Here is an 18,621-nt window from a genome sequence, read left to right on the forward strand (position 1 = left end):
ATACAACTTAAAGTAGGGAATATACAACTTGAAGCATATGACAGAATGAATAGAAGTTGGAGAATTGGAGAACCTGTAATCTGCAAATAACTGCTCAAGTCCATTGTGGTTATGACCTGATGTATCCCCAGCAGAGTTGCCATATTATTGTACCCTTTTTTGCACAAGTCAAAACAAACTACAACGTATAGTACTCTAAATATTATTTAAAATTTAGGGTCACCACCTAGTATTTAAGATATACTAGGACACCTATACTACATTGTACATAAAGTTAGTTATGATATGCGAAAACATTGAGATTCTAGGTAAGGGTTCAAATTCGCTCGAGGGGAAGGTGTTAGGCATCCCTCAAGATCCACAAAATGTGGTTTTGGTGGAGTTAATCAAACAAGAGACGGAAGGTTTAAAAGAATAATTATATTAATATTTACAAGAATTATCAAAGTGATTTGGGAAATAAGATTGACTAAACATGAGTGTTACATGATAAAAATATAAGCATCTATGTATAATAAAATGTGAATGAAGAATGTGGATGGGGTACATGAAAAATATGTTTTTCAATGATTTAATAAGCGTACAAAATATGTAGCGACAAATATTTTATTTATTAATTAATAGGATGAATGTAATAAAAGAGTACACTTAAAAAGATTTGATTTATGTCCAATGTCATTTTGATAAAATGAATAAGATACTCAAAAGACATGCTTAAAATAGTTGATTAAAATGAGAAGAAAGAACAATTATGTTAGAAAGTTATCATATGAATGACTAATGACTGTCAATGATTTACTTAATAAATGAGAATATATAATAAAAAATCATCAAAGAATGAATATAAATAAAAGATTGAAAGAAGTAGAGAGATATATATTACATAGCCATGTATTCTAAAAAAATGGATTATTTTGATGAGATGTAATGACAACTTACAATTGAAGCTATCATGGCAAATCACATACCAAATCAATTAACTTAAGAATGAATAGGAAAAAAAATGTAATATCTCACATGATTATGTTATGCTAAATTCGTTCAAGTGTCACACTTAGTCAAATGTAGTAAGGATCCGACCGGTCGTTTTGAGCTTTAGCACTCCATTCGGTGGTTTAAGACTTTGAATAACTTCATATTATGTATTATAACTTGCCTGTATTGTTGGTTTCCGTTTTCAAGCCGTTCAGGACTTATTTGGAAGAATGATTCTCATTTTAAAAGCTTTAAATTGGAAGAATTAACCAAAGTTTGGCTTTTGGGTAAACGGACTCGGAACTAGGGCTTAGGTATTCCAATAAGTTTGTATGATGATTTTGGACATGTCCACAAAGTTTGGTTGAATTCCGATGAGTTTTGGATAAGTTTGGGTTGTATGATGATTGATTTCGGTTTCAACGTCGAGCTGAGCATAGAGGTTACACAATTGAGCAAATGACCTTTGATTCGTATTTCGACTAAACTATTATATTTGTATAGTAATTTTGATACCATATCAACTGAAATCATAAAGTTTCGACATCGTATGAGGAATTGATGGTCATTTTACTACGAATTGGGTTACCAGATTTTGCAGATTAATTAGGACATTGCCACTAAATTCGTATTTAAAAATATGCACTATTTCAAAAAATTGAAACCAACGTATCTCCTTCATTATAAGGTCAAATTGAGTAATTCAAAAGCCTAAAGTTACTGAAATTTCACGAGGAATCCATTGCAGGAAACAAAAGTGAGTTTTGGGATCATTTGGCACAAGAAACGAGGCAGAACAATGGGCATTTTTGGCTATTAATGTTGTAGTTTTTCTCATCTTGAAAGTTTGGGATTCGGAGAATTCAAGGATGTTCTTTAAGTTTCTTCCATGGAGTAAGGTCTAAACCATAACCTAAGTATTTTTCTTTGATTCATTCCCTTCGTTTAAGCTTTAATCCATGAATTTAAATTGAAAACTCATTTAATTCTTTAAATCTTGACCTAGGGTGATGTCCTAAATTTTAAAAATTAAAAATGAATTAGAGGCGTTTATTTTCCAATTCAGTTTGGGGATTTATTCTCCTATATTAGGAGAATATCATACTCGAATTTGGTGAGTTTTGGAAAAGTATTTCAGAGATATAGGACCAAAGTAGTGTTGTTGGACTCTTGGGTTATGAACATCCAAGAGCGATATTTTGGTGAATTGGTTATGCTATCGGACTCCGATTGAGTCGATTTTAATTCGTGTAAGCTTGTATTTGTTTGGGAATCGCCCGAGTAAGCTTGGATTAAGAATCCAAGAGGGCCCGACATTGACTTTTGTAGACCTTTTGAAACAAATATAAGGATGTCACGATCCAAAATCAACCACCGTGATGGCGCCTATCATGGAACTAGGCCAGCCTCAACTCAACAACTCATCACAACAAAATAACATTGAAAGTAAAGACGGAAGTAGTTAACATTAAAGAAACCTTTTTGAAAATAGAATAAATCCCAAAATATGATATAATCCAAACCAAAATCGGGGTGTCACTAAGTACATGACTGTCTAAACACTATAGTGTCTAGATAAATAAACTGAAAATACAACTAATGATATAGAAGGAGAGGCAAGGCCAGCGAACGCCGTGTAATTGCCTTTATAATCTCTAATCTCTGAAGCGTCAATCAGCAACCACCGCCATGACCAGAAGCGCCTGGATCTGCACATGAGGTGTATGGAGTAACGTGAGTACATCCAACTCAGTAAGTAACGAGTCCAAACTTTGGGCTGAAAGGTAGTGACGAACTCAACCGGTACATATCAAAATGGAAATAAATGTGCAGAAACATAGGCATGCTTTCAATTTAATAGGCAGTTCAAAAAAGTAAGGTAGAGCATATAAGAACAATGTAAAGAATATAACTCTACTATCTCTACATGCGAATCATGCTGTATGTGATGCACCATGTTGTCAGACTCATGTGCTCACACTCTCAAATACTCAACCACTCGGTAATGTATATGGCTCATACGGCCCAGGGAAGGTCTATCCCGGAATATATACATCACTAACCAGCAATCACAGTACCGAGGAAGGCCAATCCAGCCCTATGGAGAAGATCCATCTCCAGGTATCAAATGCTTCAGAAAATATCCAGGTCCAGGGAAGATCTATCCCTCAATAATATCAACTGCGCTCACTAGGGGTGTGATGAGACTCTGGAGGGGCTCCTACAACCCAAGCTCCATCACAAATAAGTATAACCGTAGCGGCGTGCGGCCCGATCCCATAACTGTCACTCATAATCAAGCTCTCGGCCTCACTCAGTCATCAATCTCTCCAGTCTCACCCACGGGCTCACAATGTCATGAAAACTAACCCGGAGCAATGATATGATGTATCAATAAATAACAATTGAGACTAAGATATGATATAAAATTCATTAATATGACTGAGTATAGTATATCAATGAAATCAGTGAGATGACAGCAAGAAATGACCACTAGGGGTCCCAACAGTACCGGCTTAAATCCTAAACATGATATATAGCATGATTTACATCATAATTACTTAATCACATGATGAAAACAAGGATATCAACAAGATAGAGTCACAATACGGTTTCATGAAATCAACCAGAGTTACGATACGCCCACATGCCCGTCACTTGGCATGTTCGTCACCTCAATACCAATCACATAACACATAATAAGGGGTTTCAATCTGGCTGCCTCCGCTTCTATATTCAATGGACCGCATCTGCGCATATCATAGCTGCGGAAAATCCATCGCACCTGCGGACCCAACTCTCATCTGCGCCCAAATGCCCGCTTCTGCGACCATCGCAGGTGCGGGAAAGTCTTCGCACCTGTGACCTCTGCCCAGCTCTTCCTAGGTCATTTTTGCAATCCAAGCCACACTTCTGCGGGCTCGCACATGCGGTGCCCACACCGCAGGTGCGGTTACACCAGTAGCAGCATCACTTCAGCTACTTCATCAACTCAACATCAAGTCTGTTAACCACCCAAAATCAACCCGAGGCCCTCGGACTGCAACCAAACATACCAACAAGTCCAAAATACAGATACGAACTTAGTCAAATCCTTAAACCACCTCAAACAACATCAAAAACACGAATTACACATGGATTCAAGCCTAATGAACTTTTAAATTTCCAAATTCTACAAACGACGCTAAATCCTATCAAATTACGTTCGATTGACCTCAAATTTGCAAACAAGTCATAAATGACACCATGAACCTACTACAACTTTCGGAAATAAAATCCGACCCCGATATCAAAAAGTCCACTCCCGGTGAAACTTTCCAAAATTCTAACCTTCGTCAATTCCATCCTAATCCTACTACGGTCCTCCAAAACATAATTCGAATGCGCTCCTGCATCCAAACTTACCTAATAGAGCTAACGGAACCATCAAAATTTGAATCCGAGGTCGTTTATACATAAGTCAATATCCGGACAACCTTTCCAACTTAAACGTTCAAATAATAGACTAAGTGTCTCAATTCATTCTTAAATCACTCCGAATCTGAACCAACTAACCCGATAACTTATAATATAGTTGTAAAACATAAAAGAAGCAGACAAATGGGGGAATAGGGCTACAACCCTCGAAACTACCGGTCGAGTCATTACATCATCCCCCTCTTAAACAAACGTTCGTCCTCGAACGGGTCTAGAAACATACCTGGAGCTATAAATAGGTGTGGATATCTATTTTTCATCTCCCATTAGGTCTCCCAAGTAGCCTCCTCTACGGGATGACCTCTCCACTATATATTTACTGAAGCTATATCCTTTGACCACATCGTAAGTCAAATCACCATCCAACTGAACCTTGCTGAAATCCAAAACATGAGACGGATCGTTGATATTCTTTTGGATCATAGAAACATGAAATACTAGGTGAAACCTTCAGCAGAACCTTCTTTCCAACGATGTAAGACACATCACGGACCTTCCTGTCAGTATAACTCTTCTATCTTGACTACGTCGTGCGAAGCCACTCTTGAATCAATTTAACCTTGTCCAAACCATCCTGAACCAAGTTAGTGCCCAATAGACTTGCCCGGCTCAAACCACCCCACTGGAGATCTACATCGCCTCCCATATAAATCTTCATATGGAGCCATCTGAATACTCGACTGATAACTGTTGTTGTAAGAAAATTCTGCGAGCAAAAAAAACTGGTCCCATGAACCACCAAAATCATTGACTCAAGCGCGTAGCATGTCCTCCAGTATCTGAATAGTGCACTCGGACTACCCGTCCATCTGAGGGTGAAATGTTGTGCTCAACTCAACTTAAATGCCCAACTCTCGCTGCACAGCTCTCCAAAACTGCGATGTAAACTGTGTGCCTCAATCTGAAATGATGGAAACTGGCACATTGTGAAGGCGAACAATCTCTCTTACGTGAATCTCAGCCAACCGATTTGAAGAATAGGTAGTACACACAGGAATGAAGTGCGCGGACTTGCTCAGCCGATCCACAATAACCATATAGCATCGAACTTCCTCGAAGTCCGTGGGAGCCCAACTACGAAGTCCGTGGTGATCCACTCCCACTTTCACTCTTGAATCTCTATCTTCTAAAGTAACCCACCCGGTCTCTAATGCTCATATTTTACCTGCTGACAATTGAGACACCGAGCTATAAACCTAACTATATATTTCTTCATTCTCCTCCACCAATTGTGGTGTCTCAAATCCTGGTACATCTTCGCGGCACCCGGATGGATAGAATACAACGAGCTTTGGGCCTTCTTAAGAATCAACTCCCGTAGCCCATTTACATTGGGCACACATATCCGGCCTTGTAACCTCAACATCCCATCATCTCCAATAGTCACATCTCTGACATCATCGTGATTAACCTTGTCCTTGAGGACAAGCAGATGAGGATCATCATACTGGCGCTCTCTGATGCGATCAAATAAGCAAGGCCGAGAAACCACACAAGCTAGAACCTAACTGGGCTCATAAATATCCAATCTCGTGAACTGGTTGGCCAAGGCCTGAACATCAACTGCAGGAGGTCTCTCACCAACATAAATGAATGCAAGACTACCCATACTCACTGCCTTTCTACTCAAGGCATCGGACACCACATTGGCCTTTCCCGGATGATACATAATAGTAATATCATAGTCCTTTAGCAGCTCCAACCATCTTCACTTCCTCAAATTGAGATCCTTCTATTGAACAAGTGTTGGAGGCTACAGTGATCAGTAAATACCTCACAAGACACACCATAGAGATAGTGCCCCAAAATCTTCAACGCATGAACAATGGCAGCCAACTCCAAATCATAAACATGGTAGTTCTTCTCATGGGGCTTCAACTGACATGAAGCATACACAATCACCCCCCCCCCCACCTCATGCATCAAAACATGACCAATACTAATCCGAGAAGCATCACAATATACTGTATAAGAACCAAAAGTTGATGGTAGAACTAGAACTATAGTTGTGGTCAAGGCAGTCTTGAGCTTATGAAAGCTCTACTCACACTCGTCCAACCACCTGAAAGTAGCACCCTTTTGGGTCAATTTGGTCAAGGGTGATGCAATAGGCGAGAAACCCTGCACGAACCGACGATAATAACTAGCCAAACCAAGAAAGCTCTGAATCTCTATAGTTGAGGATGGTCTCGGCCAAATATGAAATAGGCGAGAAACCCTGCATGAACGTTGTTGGGGCGTTGGTTAGCCCAAAATACATCACAAGGAACTCATAATGAGCATAACGGGTCCTGAAATCTGTCTTAAGATTATCCAAGTCTCGAATCTTCAACTGGTGATACCCTGACCTCGAATCAATGTTGGAGAACACCCTCGCTCCCCGAAGCTAGTCAAGTAGATCATCAATACGCGTCAAAGGATACTTGTTCTTGATTCTAACTTTGTTCAACTGCCTATAATCAATGCACATTCTCATAGTGCCATCTCTCTTCTTCCCAAATAGAACTGGTGCACCCTAAGGTGACACACTTCGCCTAATAAACCCCTTCTCAAGGAGTTCGTGAAACTGCTCTTTCAACTCCTTCAACTGAGCATGTGCCATACGGTACGGAGGAATAGAAATGGGATAAGTGTCAGGCACCTAGTCAATGCCAAAGTCAATATCCTATTCAGGAGGCATGCCCGACAGGTCTGCAGGAAACACATCCGAAAACTCTCACACCATCGGAAGCGAATCAATAGTAGGTGTCTCAGCACTAACATCCCTTACAAAGGCCAAATAAAATAAATAAACCCTCCCAACCATCTATTGGGCCTTCAAGTATGAAATCACTCTACTGGGAACATAGTCTAAAGAACCTCGCCACTCAATCCGTGGCAACCCCGGCATCGCTAACGTCATTGTCTTAGCGTGAAAGTCCAACATAGCATGACATGTAGACAATCAATCCATACCCAATATCACGTCAAAATCAACCATACTAAGCAACAGAAGATCAACTCTAGTATCCAATCCCCAAATAATCACTACATACGACCGATACACATGGTCCACACTAATAGTATCACCCACCGGCGTAGATATATGAACAAATGAAGCTAAAAACTTTTGGGGAATATCCAGATAATAAGAAACATACGGCGATACATAGGAATAGGTGGAGCCAAGGTCAAATGAGACAATACATATGATCACTTTGTCTAAAGCAATAGCATCTGGTCTGACAGGGAGTGCATAGAAACGGGCCTGACCGCCACCTGATCGGCCTCCCCCTCTAGGACGACCCCTAGCTGACTGAGCTCCACCCCGAGCTGGCTGGGCGGGTGGTGAAGTAACTGGTGCTGAAGTCGAGGGTTGACTCCTCTGCTGAGATGAACCTCCCGAAAGGCGGAGACAACACCTCTTGATATGACCCAAATCTACACACTCAAAGCAACCTCTCCCTACAAATGGCAGTGGAGACTGAAGGGAGCCCCGAGCACTGGGATAACCGCTTGAAGGACCCGACATAGATGAACCCTGAGATGATGGTGCATGAGATGAAATCTAATCTTGAAGGCATTAAGAGATTAGTGACCCTGCTGAGAACTGTGAGAACCATGGCCAGATGATGCACCACGCTGAACTAGACGAGTCGTTTGAGCATGCCTATAAGGACAACCCCTACCGTGGTGGAACTGACCTCCTGAAGGAACACCACCAAAACTACCTGATCCACGAGACCTCCTGGCCTCCCTCTAAACCCGCTCCTGGCTGTGGACATACTCTATCTCTCGAGCAATGTCCACAACCTCATCAAAAGTAATACCAAACACCCTATCTCTAGTCCTAAGCACCCGTATCTGAATTGTGAGGCCATCAATGAATCTCCCGAGCCTCTCCCTATCAGTGGGAACTAGCAAATCCGTATGACAGTCCAACTCAGAAAACCTCATCTCGTAATGCTTTATAGTCATATCATCCTGACACACCTTCTCGAACTATCTACACAGCTCCTCTCTGCGAGACTGTGGCACATACTTCTCCAAGAAGAGAACGTAGAACTCCTGCCACGTAAGTGGCGCTGCACCAACCGGCCTACGTCTCTCATAAGCCTCTAACCAGGTGAAGGAAGCTCCAGTGAACTGAAAAGTAGTGAACGAGACCTTACTGGTCTCCAGAATATCTGTTGTGCGGAGGATCCTCTGACATCTATCCAAGAAACACTTATCTTCCTCCGACTCTACCCCATTGAAAGAAGGAGACTGAAGTCTACCAAACCTCTCTAGTCTCCGGTACTCATCATCACTCATAGAAGGAACCACATGAGTCTGAGCAGCTGCCACCGGTTGGGTTTGTAGTGCCCCCAGTGTCTGGAGTCCATGCATCACCTGCTAGGGTGTACGGGCGGCGGGAGTCTGAGTGCCTCCACCGGCCTGAGAAGTGGCTGATGTGGATAGAACAGAGACCTCCTGAGCAAGACTGGTGCATATGGTCAAAATCTTAGCTAAGGCCTACTAAAGGCATGAACTCACAATAGGCACCGCTGGTGCATCCACAACTGGGACCTGATCCTGAACATGGCAACTGGTGGATCTGCAGGTGCTGCCCCAGCTGTTGTGCGAGTTGCACCTCTACCCCTACTGTGGTCTCTACCGTGGCCTCGGCCTTTTGAGGACCTGACTAGAGGTAGTGGTGGCTATCCATCCTGCCCAGTAGTACGTGGCCTCACAGTCTGTTAGAGACTAGAATAACAGAAGTTTAGTTACGAGAATCAACAGATTTGCTCGACAAGGATTCAAGAATGTGAAGGTTCTTAAGGGCTCTACAGCCTCTCGAAGATAAGTACAGACGTCTCTGTACCGATCCGCAAGACTCTACTAAATCCACTCATGAATTGTAAGACTTATGTAACCTAGGCTCTGATAATAACTTCTCACGACCCAAAATCAACCGTCGTGATGGCGACTATCGTGGAACTAGGCCAGCATCAACTCAATAATTCAACATAGCAAAATAACTTTGAAAGTAAAGATGGAAGCAGTTAACATTAAAGAAACCTTTTTTGAAAACAGAATAAATCCCAAAATATGATACAATCCAACCCAAAATCGTGGTGTCACTAAGTACATGAGCGTCTAAATCAGAATACAATCCACTACAGTGTCTAGAGAAATAAACTGAAAATACAACAAGTGATAAAGAAGGAGAGTCAAGGCTTGCGAACACTATGCAACTACCTTAATAATCTCCAATCTCTGAAGCCTCAATCAGCAACCGCCGCCGTGACCAGAAGTGCCTGGATCTGCACACGAGGTGCAGGGAGTAACATGAGTATAACCAACTTAGTAAGTAACAAGTCCAAAATTTTGATTGAAAGGTAGTGATGAACTCAACCGTGCAGAAACATAGGCATGCTTTTAATTTAATAGGCAGTTGACGAGTGTCTGCCGTATATAAAATTCTGACTCGTACTCTGTCAAATTATAATATATAAAGATGTCGAAACCACAGAGATTGGTTAATCTATTCTACAGATGTTTCTTGTTTAATTACTATTTGAGAAAACTAGAGAGAGTTGAGTGGTGAATTAACAAACTAAAAATGCATGAATAGAAAAATAGAAAATGTTTTGTTTTTCATAAATTTAATAAAAGGTGTTGGGATCCTAACTTCACTTAATATTTTAATTATATATTAAATATACTTATTCTTCAATTTCTATTTCTCACAAATGTATAAATACCTCTCACGGTTATATTTATATATTATTACTTAAGTAGAACAATTAATTGCACTCTTCTCGGTTATATAAATTAATCGACAAAATAGTAATATTACAGAGTGAGAAATATATACTTGAACTAAAGCATACTCTTTTTTAGTAAGTCTCTTTCGGTTTCCCTACTTGTTATAACTGATTACTACAATCGACTACAAATAAGTGTAAAATCAATTTTAACATATAAAAGCTAGATGTCACTAAATAGAAGTTAACATCTATCAATGCCAAAATTTACTATATTACTTCTTCCGTCTTTCGATTAAAGAATTAGTAAGAAGTTAATATGTAGTACAAAATAAATAGATAATACAAATTAAATGACACCTAACTATAAAGCACATAAGATTTAAATAAAAAGTTTCAGCTCAGGCATGTGAAATTGAGGAATAATTTACTATTATATAAAAATATTAAGATCTGTCATTCTCCCAACACAAGAAGAATTACTCTATACTGGAGCTAGTACTAGCAACGCAAATATTATTTCCTATTAAATAAGAAAATAGAGAGAAATATTCAAAGAGAATAATTTTCACTATTTAATTAAAAATGGGAACTAGAGTAATTTCGTACACTGAATAACTGAATACGAAGAAGAAAGAAAATGACTTCTCAAGATAGAGAAGTTATAATTTGCTCCTCCTCCCCCGTCTGAGCAGCTCCTAATGATGCTATTTATAGATTCCATGGCTGTGTCTAAACTTGGCAAATCTCAAGTTGCAAGTTGGCAAGTTGCAGTTTTGCTTTGGTTTCAAGATTGGTGCTCACGCCAATTAATTGTCCAAGTTGGCAAGTGGTTTCAGCCCACTTGTTTGCTGAATTGTGCAGAATTCACATGTGCCTTCTTTGTGCTTCGAATGTTTCTTTTCTTTCCTTCATTTTCTCCTTTTATTTAAAATTTAATTGTGGCAAAGACCAAATTTGATTGTTACGGAAGTTGTGTCTATGTTGCTCCAGGATTCTCCAAGTGATAGAGTTATTGATATTTTTATAATTTTGTTATTCCCCGCAAAGAAAGTGTACAACTAGTACTATTTTCTAAAGATAATTTATTAAATTTATATATGATATTTTTTTATTATCAAATTCTCCCGCACTTGAATATTTGCTTGTCCTCGAGCAAAAAAAATAAAATGAGCATGATAACTAAACACTTCAAGCAAAATCATGAAAACTTTCGATATAGAAGAATTAACTAAGACTTATTCATGAGTTCAAACAACTTTTTACCGTACTCACATTCATTTATTGAGAATTGAAATCATAATATTTCCTAATCCCTAGTGTGTCTCACCAAATGAAGAGAGATGCACATCAATCACACAATATATAGATGTAGAACAAAGCAGGGCAAAGATAGAAAAATTCGCTCACTCTCAACAAAGAAGTACCTCAAGCTACTGAAAATGCCATAAGCTTGAGTGTCATGTGGTTTTCCACTAATATAGTAGTTTTTAAGTCGAGATCATGTAGGACTTTTGTAAGGTTATAATATAGGCTTAGGGATAGGTATGATACATATGGATAATAGTGAATTAAATTCTCTATGGGCACTGCACTTCATTTTATCGCTTAAGCACAATTGTCTTTGCTCTTATTTAAACAATGACCTCTATTTTGTTTCTTCCCTTTCACGATTTCTTTTATGGAGATGCCGACATTCCTTTGTGTCTATCCCCATTCTTTTTAATATTTTTTTTTTGGAATTTCAAAAGCAACTATCTTTTTCAAGTCTCATGGCAACATCTAAAAAGATCGACAACCTCAAACAATTATTCTTTCACCAATTATTTTCACAATTACACCTCACGCCTAGATTTTTATATTTAGATTAGTGGGAGAGTCCCAGAGCCTACAGGATCTAGTGAATATCTCCCGTGTAGGGAAGCCTTAGAGGCCAATTATGTGCAAGGTCAACCCAATGCAAAATCTCTACAAAGAAGATTTCAGCTCAGAGATGAGCCTTCCTCCCCAGCTAGCTCTTCTGAGGGTTCGGAAGAGGATAGCCAGGGTTCAGAGCCTTCTTCCTCACATGCCCCCACATCACCTATCCCAGTTGATGATAATGATATGCCTGATAATGGTCGAGGAGGTGATACTCGAGTTGCAAGCCTAGAGAGGTCGAAGAAGAAGGAAGTATGGGAGGACAGATTCGTAGGCATAACTGCTTTCAACAGCTTCAGAGGATTGTGGACTTAAAGATTGCTCACTCTTGAGCGTAAATTTTATTTCAAGGATTTGGATAGATACAACTAGAACATGGCAAAATAGTATAGGGAAAGAAAGGGTGGCCAGCATGCTTCATCCAAGCTGTGGTGGACGCCAAGGATCACTTAGTTCGAGAAATTTACGCCAATGTGGTATACTTCAAGAAAGGGACTAAAGTGACCAAGGTGAGATATTTGAAGGTTATATTTGATCAGACATCCCTGAACTATTACTTGGGGTTTGAGGATATGGAGCCCATACAATATCTAGAGAAATGTTAATTGGGTGATGCGGTTCACATTCAGCGGAACACCCTCAACTTTGAAGCCAAAGGTTGGCAAACATTTATCTGCAGCCGAATTGACCCATGTAGAAATGAGAACATCCTCCCTATCCCTCAGGTTGTTTTAGTGGCATCCATCATGGCTGAGTACCCATCAATATAGCTACCATCATGTCAGCTAACATGTTAGTTGTTGTCCAATAGGGTGAGAGATCCTACCCATAACCTAAGACCATCACATAATACCTTACGGATGCGGGAGTGGAATCAAATCCATTTGATACAAAGGTTCGGGAAAAACATCCCTTTTCATAGTACTCTCTCAAGGACCCTAGGAGCCCAAAGAACAAGAGCAAGGGTCAACCAACTATTACCGAGGGCTGGTCTGAAGAGCCTTCGGTGGTAGCTACAGCTTCAGCAGCCATACCTTCCGCTGACAAGACTGCCACTTCAGTAGGGCCTTCTAGCAGCACAAATGCCATTCCTCCACCACCATCTCCAGGGCCACCATCAGCTTTAGTGCCTTCATCTTCTACCTATCTATTCACAGCGCTGAGAGTCTCCTAGACTCTAGTAAGTATCAAGAACTGGATACAGATAACTACTGCAAAGATGGTTGACTTATCCAATATTGTTACAGCACAGTCTTCCACCCCAGCACCCTAAACTTCTCCCATAGTGGAGGAGACCTTGAAACAAATTCTAGAAAACCAACAAACTATTATGGATACTCTAGTGGCACACAGGGGAGTAATTGAGGAGTTAGGAAAGAAGGTGAAGAAGATGCGGAAATCACAGACCTCGAAGTAAGCACTTGATAAGCTGACCATGGAGGTGGCCAAGATAGCATCAGCTGGGGATCTCCCACTTAATCTACTGATGGATTTAGCACCAACAGCACCATCAACACCATCAGTACCAGAGGCACCAGCTGCCCAGTTTAAGAAGCTAGACCTCACTGCCCACACTGCTGAGGCGGTGTTACAGATGTTCATCAAAACCGCTACTACCCGAGTAGAGGACGATGAGATTTAGTTGGAGGAGCCTGAGAGTGGTGATGATGCTATGGACACTGAGCCTACATAGGGAGTTTTTTCTACTCTTTCCCTTCCTTAGTTTTATTTTGTTAAGCATTGGGGATAATGCTTGTTTTTATTTAGGGGGGTGGAGCTTATTTTGATTTGATGACAGTTGGCCTGTAATAATTTGATAACATTCTATTTTCCTTTTTATTTATGTACATATTCTTATTTCTCTCTATTGTTGTATATAATCGCTTTCCCTTTCTTATTTTGTATATTCAGTTATGCTTTCAGTAGTTTATTTCATAGCTTCTTTAGTTAGTTTTCGTAGTAGTCAATGTTTAGCTTAATAGTTTTTTATTTACGTTGTTAGCTTCTTTTTGACTTGATAGCTTCTTTTTATATTTAAGTGATCAATAAGCCTTTGGTTTTCTTAATGCCACGGTTCTTTCCAAGGGTGGTTTTTGTGTGAACCGGGTGGCTCTTCCCAATGAGGGATGGCGCGACAACCTTCTTAAGGGATTGAGTCCGTTTTTGATGTTTAGTTAAAAATAATAGTAATGAAAAAGGGTCAAACATGCTTCACTTGGTATCAACACATTTAACTATGGCCTTATGGTGAAAAATAATTTCTTGGCAAGAAATAGTTTTAGTTAGTGACCTTTTGACTCTTGTGTTGACTTATGCAATCATCGAGTGTTTTAGTTGAACCATTAGCAATTTTCAATATTAAATATGGTTGTTGTTGGCCCTCAACTCTATTCTCTTTAAAAATCCAGTTGTGTGAGAAGTGAGATTTTTATTGCAACTCCAAGTACCCGTGTGAATGGTCTAGAACTTGCCCCGAATGTGTTTCTAAGAAAAATTCTAACTTCTGCTTAGCTTGAGAAGTGATTGCAGGCTCTCCTTGGCCCGCTTGAAATTTTTTATGTCCCACCAATGTTGTTATCCCTAGTCAACCCATTTTGAGCCTAAGATCTTTCTCATTTGATAACCACATTACAAGCCTTTACCCATTTTGTAGTAACCCTCTCTTGGCACCCGAGCATTCCTTAACACTCTTGAGAAGATTGGCAAAAACATAAGTTTGGGGGGAAAGACGACGAGTTTGAAAGTGGTATCAAGGCACAAAAAGAGAAGAAATGAAGAAAGGTAAAGGCAAAGAAAAAGAAATAAAGAATAAAAGAAAAATGCAAAACTAAAGTGAATAAAGGTAAGATTTAAAGGGATTCAAAGAAAAGCAATAATGCAAAGCATGGAGAAAATAAAGAAGCAGAAAATGAACATCATGACCAAGAAAGAGTGATGTTAAGTCTCTCTAGTTCCGATGAGGAAAAAGAAAATGACTCAAAGAGTGGGCAAAACATGAGCAAAAAAGAGAAAAATGGAGTGCTTAAGAAATGACGAACTCGATCTATTCCATCATTCCCAACCTTAGTCCAAAAGCCTTAATTATATTCCGAAAAAGCCCTACATGATTTCAAGCTGAGTGAACTTGCATTAGTGGTGATTTACATGAGGGGCAAGGATATGGTACTTAGAGCCGTACTTGTGACATATGTTTGAGAGAGATGAGCGAACGTTTCACAAATCCTTTAATTGAGGGCTACATTCATAAGTGATATATGCTAACAGAGAGTAGAGGAGGATGTGTTTGGGATCCACATTGACCGACATGAAAGGGCGAGCTTCCTTGATGACTAAAGTAAAATTTTGATGCTCTAGTGTCACATTAGAACTATTATGCTTTAAAAAGTCAAATCATTACCTTGTTGATAATTCATAAGTGTTGTGGGTAATTGTTGGTCCCAATTGATATGTGTTTGATTCACCTTAGCATAGTTGGAAAGGATCTTAGTTTGTGGATGTGGGAATTACTTTAATTTCTTGAGGAGAAGCAAAAGCTTAAATTTTGAGGAGTTGATAAGTGGGGATTTTGACTACTTATTAGCACCTTTTTACTTTCGTTTTAGTCTAAAAGTGCTTAATTGTATTCCCGAAAATTGATGAATTGTGCTTAAATGCGGGAGCATTGGGAAATGAGCCAAAAAGATGAAATCCAACTCAAAAAGGAGTAAAATAAATTCAAGGGCAAAAAGCAGGTAAAAGGCTAAATGTGCGTACCGCAGAATTCCTTACGTGGCCGCAAAATACAAAGGAAATCTAACAGAGGTCCAATATAAAGTGCGGACCGCACAATTATTGTGTGGCCGCAGAAGCCACCAAAGAGTTCAAGATCAGAGAAGTTCCAATTTGAGCTTCAAATATTTGCATACCGAACAATTATTGTGATTTCACAGAAGTCAGCCATGTGGCCACATTCAGATTTGTGTGGTCCGCATAAAGGGCCTGTGCGGTCGCACTCACTATTTTGTGGACTGCAGAACAAGCAACATGTGGCCGCAAGCCAGAATTATGCGGCCGCAGACCAGCTCCTGTCAAGACTGAAGAAGAAGTGCGGATCGCACATGGACTTGTGCGGCCGCAGAACCTCCATAAGGGTATTTTTGTTCGAAATATCCAGTTGTGTATAAATAGTCTTTTTTGACAAATTTAGGGCAAGTTTTGAATATCCAAACATCTATAGCCGCTTTTCTTTACTGGTTTTAGCAACTTTTGCTTACTTTAGTGATTAAACATTAGATGTTCGTCTTTTAATCTTTCAATATGAGTTTAATTATCATTGCTTCTCTAGTTTCTTCATTACCCACTATGAGTAGCTAAATTTCTAGCTAGGGTTGTGATCCAACCCTAGTGTGGGTATCTAATGGGTGTTTGATTTAGGGCTTGTTTATGGTTAGGTGTGTACTATTTAGCCTAGTTCTTGCTATAATTGTAGAATTGATGGTTGCAAACATTGATTCAAGCTTATTTGACTTAGTCTGTACTTAAGAAAGAGAGACTTAGTCTAGAAAAATTAGGCTAACATGAAATTGGGATGAACTCAAGATATTGATAGTCCCGATTAAAGGGTTGAACCTAGAGATAGTAAGACCCGACTTGATCATTTATCAATTGTTTTGTACAATACCTATTTGTGCTTGAGAAGCAAAATTGGGCAAACTCACTCTGTTACCGAGAGGTATTGAGTGCGTAATTATGTGTAGATTTATATAATACACCCCGACCAACGAAATTTTCTCTAAAGACCTTAACCCGTTAGGCAAACACCTAGGTGAAAGTCACAACCCTAGACCTTTTACATATTGGAAAAACAACCACAAAAATATTAATATCTAGTTTCATATTTTATAATTGCAAACCGTATCATAATTTAGAAGTAGAATCAAAACAAAGTTTGTGGAAGTGCAACTTAGACACTTTACGCACATAGTCCAAATATAAACCACTAATCCCATCTACGCTCCATGTGGATTCGATCCCGACTCTTAGTTGGGTAATAATTATTATTGCTATCGACCGGTTCAAAGTCCCAAATGAGGTGTGATTTTGGCGAGATCATGTCCCCCAAAGTTCACTAAGACATATCAGTGGGAGGACCTACATGATTTCATAAATCAGCTTCATAGGATCTTTCGGGTTTTGTATGCTACAGAGAAAGCGGTAGTTGAGCTAGCAGCTTATTGACTCCGAGATTTAGCCATCTTTTGGTATGAGGGATGGGAGAGGTCCAGGGGACTTGATGCACCTCCACATATTTGGGAGAATTTTACTAATGCCTTCCTTGACCAGTACTTACCGCGGGAGATCGGACATGGTCGAGTCAATCAGTTTCTAGCCCTCAAGCATGGCAACATGAGTGTTCGGGAGTATAGTTTCCGTTTTGACTCATTGGCTAGATATGCACCATCCATTGTTGCTACTATGCAGGACAGGATCCACAGATTTATAGCAGGGTTAGCTCCAGAGTTGACCGAGTCATGTTCCACCATTGCATTGCGGGATAGTATGGATATCTCCGGGATTCTGGCATTCGCCCAGAATATACAAAGGGGTGGGCGTAGGCTCTAGGGTATAGAGAGTAATGAGCAAGGGCAATATAAGAGGATGATATTTGCAAGGTCTCAAGAGCAATCTTATGGTAGTTATAAGCCCGAGTACTTCAGTCAGCCATCCAGGCCTCCACCACCTCAGCTACAGGGTTACAGGTATGACCATTATACTTAGTCAGGACCAAGGGAGAGCTCACGGGTGCCGGGTTTGCAACAACGACAAGGTTCAGGGCAGACATGGTCATTTTCACCACTGTGTGACATCTGTGTTAGAGGACACTTGAACCAATGTCGAGCAGATTCCGACGCTTGTTATACATGTGGGTGTACGAGGCATATGATGCGAGATTGCCCAAATAGAGATTCTGGGGGGTATGGCACAACCAACGAGTTCATCAATAGGATCATCTATGTTTGTGCATCCTTCAGGGCGCGAGTCTTAGTCTTCGACTGGTAGACGTCAAGGAAGAGGTAGAGGTTCTAGTTCAGTTGGTAACTAGAACCATATCTATGCTTTAGCGGGTCGACAGGACCAAGAATTTTCACCAGACATTGTGACATGTATATTGACCATTTCTTTCATAATGCTTATGCCTTGATAGATACAGGATCTAGATTATCGTATATAACCCCATTTGGCACGCGAAAGTTTGGTAAAGTGCCTGAAATACTAAGTGTTCTTTTTGCCGTATCTATACCGGTCGGATAACTGATTATTGCTAGACAGGTTTACCGAGGTTGCACGGTGACAGTTTGTAGTCGCCAGACCTCAACCGACCTAGTTGAGCTAAAGATGAGGGATTTTGATGCTATCATAGGCATGGACTGATTGGTAGCTTGCTATGCCATAGTTGATTGTCCAGCAAAGGCAGCAAGATTTCAGTATTCGGGTGATCCAGTCCTTGAATGGGTAGGTAATATAGCGACACTCAGAGGTA

At 40.0% G+C, this 18,621-nt stretch overlaps 1 long non-coding RNA gene across 1 annotated transcript; it reads right to left on the reverse strand.

Annotated features, from left to right (window-relative positions):
* Positions 1-9,476: 9,476 nt before the first annotated feature.
* On the reverse strand, positions 9,477-10,866 carry LOC108944280 (uncharacterized). Its single transcript, XR_001968279.1, has 2 exons — positions 10,791-10,866; positions 9,477-9,737 (listed from the first exon to the last, which is right to left on the reverse strand). It is a non-coding gene; the product is annotated as an uncharacterized lncRNA (long non-coding RNA).
* Positions 10,867-18,621: the final 7,755 nt, after the last annotated feature.

This window comes from Nicotiana tomentosiformis, chromosome 9 (genome assembly GCF_000390325.3).
Source record: "Nicotiana tomentosiformis chromosome 9, ASM39032v3, whole genome shotgun sequence".
NCBI lineage: Eukaryota > Viridiplantae > Streptophyta > Magnoliopsida > Solanales > Solanaceae > Nicotiana > Nicotiana tomentosiformis.